The following is a 6,902-nucleotide window of genomic DNA, read 5'->3' as shown; positions in this document are numbered from 1 at the left end:
AGTCTACCTCTTTAATACTGGCCAGTTGTAAAAAAAACCCAGAAAAAAACCACAAGTCACAAAGGAGGAAGGAGGGAGAAATATGGGGGATAGAGAAATCTAGGGAAAATACAACCATACTATTGGACAAGCAAACATGTACATATTGGTCAGGGTAGGCTTAGTTAATACTAAGTAGTGATGACTAATACTAAGTTAATACTAAGTAGTGATGACTGAGCCATAGAAATAGCAGAGTGAAATAATTACAGAGCATGAAGAAATATGTGTTCTTAGATGAGATCCACTACAAAGAAAGCAATGCATGGATACAAGATTCAGCTAATCTTCAACTGCCAGTTCTACAAAAGATGACTCTCTTGCCATCTGAGCACTTGCCAAGAGCATTGAAAATGTTTGAAATTATTCCTCTGTTCCATAATTTCCCCCCAAATCCCAGACTTTCTAATCTTCAGAAGTCTTCCATACATAAATATTTAAATGGGCTTCTTTTTCAGGTGCTTCTCGTTCATTTTATATTTCTGATGTTACAGGCAAGATGTGGACAGGAAATATCAGTGACGTCTCAGTTGTGTAGAAATGGAGCATGAAAGTTTCCAGTAAGGGAAGGAGAGAAATGTTAATCAGCAGGAGAAGGTATATCAAAGAGCAGAGATAATCTGCTGCAAGTCAGTCTTGTATTTCAAAGTTAGGTCCCCCCATTCCCCAAAACAGAATTTTTTTTTTATTATGAAACCTAACATAAGGACTTTACATGTTAGTTATCCAGATTAACTTTACACCATTTCTTACTTTTACAATCTTTTCTCCCTTGTCTTGTTACTGCTCGTACATTTCCAAACCCCAACCCTGGCTTACTCCCACCATTTACCTTCCCTACTCATACTTATGTACTATTAAATAGACCTAGAGAAAGTCACTTAATCAAACTGACTGGATTTACTATAGATTTGAACTATCCAGTCTCAACTGAGTCCTTCCTGCAGTGAGGCTGTCCTTTTACTCTTCCCTAAATAATTCCTCTATCCAAATTTCCAAGTAGTTTCAAACCTTTTCTTGCCCCTTCAGACTTAACAAAGCATAACCATATGACACTCTTCTCCTTTAATGCACCCTCAGATGAGGAGGTAGTCCTTTCTCTTCACAGAAGCCAACTCCTCTACAAATGCCTTTGATTCCACACCCTCCTGGCTTCTTCTGCATATTACTCCCAAGATCATCCCCCTCTTTTCCATTAATTTTCAGTTTCTCCCTATTTATTGGTTCCTTACTGATGTTGAAAAATACACTTAGGGCTTTCCCATCCTAAAACAAAAAACAAAACAAAACAAAAAGCCTTCACTAGACCTAGCCATACTCTTTAGCTACCATTCTATCTCTTTCCTCCCTTTCTCAGTCAAACTCATAGGCAAGGCACAGGCAACTCATGTACTTATTGTCTCCTTTTCCTCTTCTTTTACTTCTCAACCCCTTTCGATCTAGCATCTGACCTCACTGCTTAACTTAAACTACTTTCCCCCCAAATTACCAAACACCTCTTTATTGCCCTATAAGATGGCCTTTTCCCAATCCTTTTCTTTTTTTTTGCCTTCTCTGAAGTGTTTGAAAATATAGACCACTCCCTCTGGCTGTATGCTCTCCTCATTCTGGGAATCTATGAGACCTCTTTCTTTGCTCTCCTTCTACCTGTCTGGCCACTCCTTCCCATATCTTGTTCCTTAATTGTGGGTATACCCAGAGGTTCTGTCCTGGATCTCTATCTCATTTTTCTCTATTTGGTAACTTCATCAGTTTCCATTGATTTAACTATCATTTCCACGCAGGTAGTTTCCAGCCCCAGTCTCTCTCTAGAGCTCCAATCTCATATCAACAACTGCCTATTGGATATATCGAACTAAAAGTCATTCAGGCATCTGAAACTCAACATATCCCAAACAAAATTAATAATATTTTCTCCCAAGCTTATACTTCATCCACACTTCCTGTTTCTGTTGAGGGAACCACTAGTCTTCCAGTTACCTAGATTTCTCACCTTGGTATCATCTTCAACCCCCTACTCTAATTCCATGTTTCCATTAATTTTCAAAATCCTGGCATTTCCATCCCAAAACTTTTCATATTCCTCTGTTTCTCTTCACCCACACAGTTAATTCACTAATTCAGTTTCTTTTTTTTTTTTAAAAGGCTGCTCCAAGTTTATTAGTTTCTGTTGAGTACAAAGTAAACGAATTACTGAGGCTGCTGAAAAGCACACAGGTGACTCAGACAGTAAAAAAACATGACAGTGTGGTTTCTTTTACTCGTTTTTTGGTGTTTTGCTTTTGTTTTCCTTTTTTAAAAAAAAAAACCACACACACAACACAACTACTTCTACACTTAAGCAGCCTATCTATTCTAAGGGAATGGGTGGGAGAGGGAAGGGGGGGAGGGGAGGGGGAAATGGGCTCTGATGCCTAGCGCACTTCAGAAGGGGGGGAGCAGCAAAGGAGGGTGCTGCTGCTCATGCAGAAGGCCCAGGGCTGGTCTTGTTGGGCTCGCTGACATGCCGCTTCCTCATGGCTTCCTGAGCCAGGTCACAGGTGATCGTGCCAATGAGCAACCTGGAAAGATCTTGAGTGCTCTGGGGATTCCAATACAGTTGTCATGGATGGATGACTCGACTTCCCGAAGAAGAAACTTGCCCACCAGTGGCCTGGGTCTGATTTGGGAAGCCCAGGATGGTGGGGGATCACTTCCCCAGAGTCCTCAGCACTTCCACAGGAGCTGTTGCTGGAAGTGGAACCCAGACGCCTTCGGTAGTAGTCATGGGTTGCTACAAGTGAACCTCTAGACGGGATTGCTGCCATGTTGCTTGTTCTTCTGGTGATGATGTAAACCTTAGTGGCGGCTCCCGAGCAGCCCCTGTCAGGCAGTGGGCTGCGGGGGACGATCACAAGTGACCTGGCTCGGGGAAGGGGCGCTAGGCCACAGAGCCCATTTGTAAAGGAGATTACGGGAGGATACTCCACGGCAACGAAAATGCGAGAGTTCTTTGGGTTTTCACTAATTCAGTTTCTTCTCACTGCTTAACAACCTCCTTATTGCCTTCTCTGCCTCAAATCTCCTCTTATTTCCCATCCTCCACAGAACTGCTAAACTGACTTTTCTAAGTCTTACTGTGTCACTCTCCTCAATAAACTCCAGCAACTCCTTATTCCTATTGGATCAAATATAAATTTCTCTGGCATTTAAAGACCTTCGGAGCTTGGTATCAATCTCTTTTCCAGTGTTATTAAACATATCTCCCCTTCACGTACTCTATGGTCCAGTGAAGCTTCCCTGTTTACCATTTTTCATACATGGAATTTTCTCTCTACTCTCTCTACCTTTGCACTGCCTGACTCTCATGCTTGTAATGTACTTCCTCCTGGCTCCCAAAGCTTGGGATCCCTAGTCTCTCTTAAGACTCAACTCAAGCACCACTTTCTACATGAATCTTCTCTTTATGCCTTCAGCTTTGACTATCCTCCCTCTCCCCTAAACTGCATTGTTTCCAGTATATATAAACTATTGGAGGGCAGGGGAATTTTTACTTTTTTCTTCCTATTCCCAGAACCCAGCTCAGCAGTTGGTACATAGTACAAATGAATGGAAATGTTTTTGTCAAGCACTCAGCAAGTACAAAGCATTGTATTAATCCTTGGGGATATGAATAGATAAGCAAGACAATCTCTACTGTCAAAAGGCTCACATTCTACTTGAAGAGACAACTCATAAGAACATTTTAGCTACAAGTCAGGTGGAAGGGTCCTAGGCCTTTGCTTGGTCCTTAGGGTGTAGAGGCAAAGTAAGTGGGAATGTCTCCTCATTAATGTTATTTCTGCGGATAAAATGCTGTTGAACCCTATGACAGTGTCAAGGAATTTGGTCCTGGCAAAAAGAGAAAGCCTGCTTTTCTGTGTCTTTGGTAGCTGTAGCCTTCGAAGGAGTTGCCAAGTCACATTTCTATGGAGGTCGCTTTCCAGAATGATGGCTCCAAGCACTGGGCTGGAAGTATAGGATTGATGGTCTATAGGGCATGGTCATTCCCAAGACTTTTGGGGTCAGGTTCGCAGGCTATCTCCAATGGCACCCCAAGGGAAGTAGTAGTTGATGTGGTGGCAATAACTAGATATGTACCTATTTTTCCCTTCAGCTTAGGTTTCTGGCTTGTTTGCCCTGTGGGTTATTAATAATTCAGTTAACAAACAGTTAGTGATCACCTACTACGTGCTAAGAACCATAAATAAGAAATACTTCCTGATTGATATGATAGATTGCAAGTGTGTTTACAGTGGCTCAGTGGGCAAAAGCCCAATTCCTAAAAAGGGGTCAGAGCAAAGGGGAAGGTGATGCTGAGCCTCTGCAATTGTGCAACTAATGATGCTAATAAGTAGCACTGAGAATTGAATGCTGGCCTTGAAATAAGAAACCCTGAGTTCAAATCCTGTCCCAAATGCTTACTAGATATGTGACCCTGAACAGGTCACTTAACCTTTTTCTGTCTCAGTTCATCATTTATAAAATGGGGATAAGAGCACCTCTCTGCCAGGGTTACTGTGAGGTTAAAATGAGAATATTTGTAAAGCATTTTGAAGAGCTTAAAGTCCTATAAAAAGTTGTTACTATTATTATTTCCCTTCTTAGGAGATAGTTTTATCTGAGAATTCAGCACGAAACTTAACCTACTGGAGCAGGTTAAGGGATTATCTGGAAAGATGTCAAGCTGGGGACCAGACCGCTTCTTAAAGAATAGGAGCTGGAGCCTGAGAGGAAGAGATACTTGTAGGATGGTGAGGAGTAAAAATGAATGTTTTATTGGAATTGAAAATGGAGGAGGGAGACCCATATCCTGACTTACCAAACAGTGTAAATGGCTCTGGGAGAAAAGAGACCCAAAGTAGGAGTTGCATTTGCCAGAGAAATAAGAGTTCTTAAAACTGTCTGAATAGAAAATAAGGTTATCATAATGCCTTATCATTAGAAGAGAGAAGAATATTAAAAGGACTCAGTTCAGCCTGAATAAAAAAGATAAATTTCAAGTAAACTGGCATACAGTTTATCCATGGCTGGATTTGCTATAATAAAGTCAGCGAGGGAATAAGCCCAGTGATTTACAGCAAGCTTGCTTCTGTAAAATTTACAAACTGCTGTGATAAAATGTCACCTTTTATGATGCATTCCACTCGGGCTGCATATATAAAGGGCACAGCCATGGAAAGAGTCGCAAAAACAAAGCAGCCGCCTGGCTCCCCAAGCTGCCTTTGTCTGCTTCTCCAGCGGTATTGGGGATTTATGGAAAGATGAGCCAGCCATTGGCTTTTTACTATTCCGGATGGTGAGCTGCAGGGCAAATGTTATTCTCTGGCTTAGATTACACCATACTGTGAACCCAGGCTATTTCTACTCAGTGTGGACTGCAGAGTTTGTGTGGGTATGGGTTGGGACAGGCTGGGTGGAGAATTGGGAGGGGTGACTTCATTTACTCTGGGGATGATCTTGCCCAGCATCAGGCAGCTTAGGGCGTTAGTCAGTATCAAAGATTGACTTCTGACCAAAATGTCTCTCATGAGCAGCAGCTCTTTTCAATCCTTAAGCCCACGATTGTACAAGATTTTTTGGATATGGGGCATAGACTCTCTAGGCCCAACCCTCTCGTTTTATTGATGAAGAAATGGAGACCCAAAGGAGTGAAATTACTTAGTGTCACAGGAATTGGAACTGGAAGTTACCTCAGAGATCATGTAATCCAAGTCTTTCAGTTTTCCAAATGAGGCCTAGAGAGATGAAGCAATAGACAAGTTATTGGTGGCACAACCTAGGATTCGAACTCAAGTCTTTGATCTCCAAATCCAGTACCTTTTCCGCATGCATCAAATACATAGGCGTGAAAATATAGCCAAGGACTCAATTCTCTTGGCTTTTCAACCAGTGTTCTTCCAATTACACTGAAGGCTTTACTCAATAATTTTTTTTCACCTGAACCAACCAATGGTATCTAAGGAAGGGCTCACCTGGGTTATGGGGAGAAAAGCCAGCCCTGGAACACTAAGAGATTTCTGTGTAATTAAAGGACTGGCTGCTTATTGATAGGAGTAGGAGCAGGGGTGGGGCAGGTTGTGTAAGAATGTAATTGTGGCCTCTGGAGGTGGGAAGCATGCTGTGTCATACTGGAAGGTTTCTAGGCTACTAAAAAGTAAGGAAGAGGCTTTGGGCAGAGGCCATAGGCAGAATGGGAGGAAGTATAACCCAAGATGGTGCTGCTGCTGCTTTCTAAATTTCCTGTCCTGGGGGAAGCTCCCATTGCCCCATCCTAGTTGCAGCTTTGATTATACCACACCAAATTTTGGAGAGACTTGCAAGATCTCTGGTCCTCCAATAAATTCTGGAAATTCTTCATGGTCAATGCTACAAAAGTGTAACGGGTTAGGTCATCAAAGGAAAAGGAAGGCATAGATGTGTGAGGAAATGTGGAATGTGGTCCAGGGAGAGAATAGTAGTATATACCATTAAAGGAAGGAGAGTACTATTAATAAAATGGTAGAATCTGAAACCTGAAAGTAGGACCTTTGGTAAAATTGTGAAATTGATGAAGTTTGGCACCGCTTTCTCCATCCTTTCTTCTCAGTACTCTCCTCAATCTGCCTCACTCTTTAGGTGTCTTTCTTGCATCTTATTTCTCTAGGGTTTTGCTGTCAGTAATTTCTGATGAACAGAGCACCAGCATTCCCATTTAATACATTTTAATAGAGGATTCTTAACCTCACCCGCCTAATCCTACCCCCCCCCCCCAATTTGTTTTGAGATCCAAACTAACGAACTTCTGATGGCACCAAGACAGTGGTGGCTGACATATTGCCTGGCATCTTTCAAATCATATCATT

General features: G+C 42.0%; 1 pseudogene; it reads right to left on the bottom strand.

The window, feature by feature from the left end:
• Positions 1–2,163: 2,163 nt before the first annotated feature.
• On the bottom strand, positions 2,164–3,037 carry LOC140521027 (pancreatic progenitor cell differentiation and proliferation factor-like; annotated as a pseudogene).
• Between the last annotated feature and the right edge of the window lie 3,865 nt (positions 3,038–6,902).

Source organism: Notamacropus eugenii, chromosome 1, assembly GCF_028372415.1.
Source record: "Notamacropus eugenii isolate mMacEug1 chromosome 1, mMacEug1.pri_v2, whole genome shotgun sequence".
NCBI classification, from domain to species: Eukaryota; Metazoa; Chordata; class Mammalia; order Diprotodontia; family Macropodidae; genus Notamacropus; species Notamacropus eugenii.
Note: the sequence above shows the minus strand (reverse complement) of the source record. Positions and strands in the feature narration are given on the sequence as shown.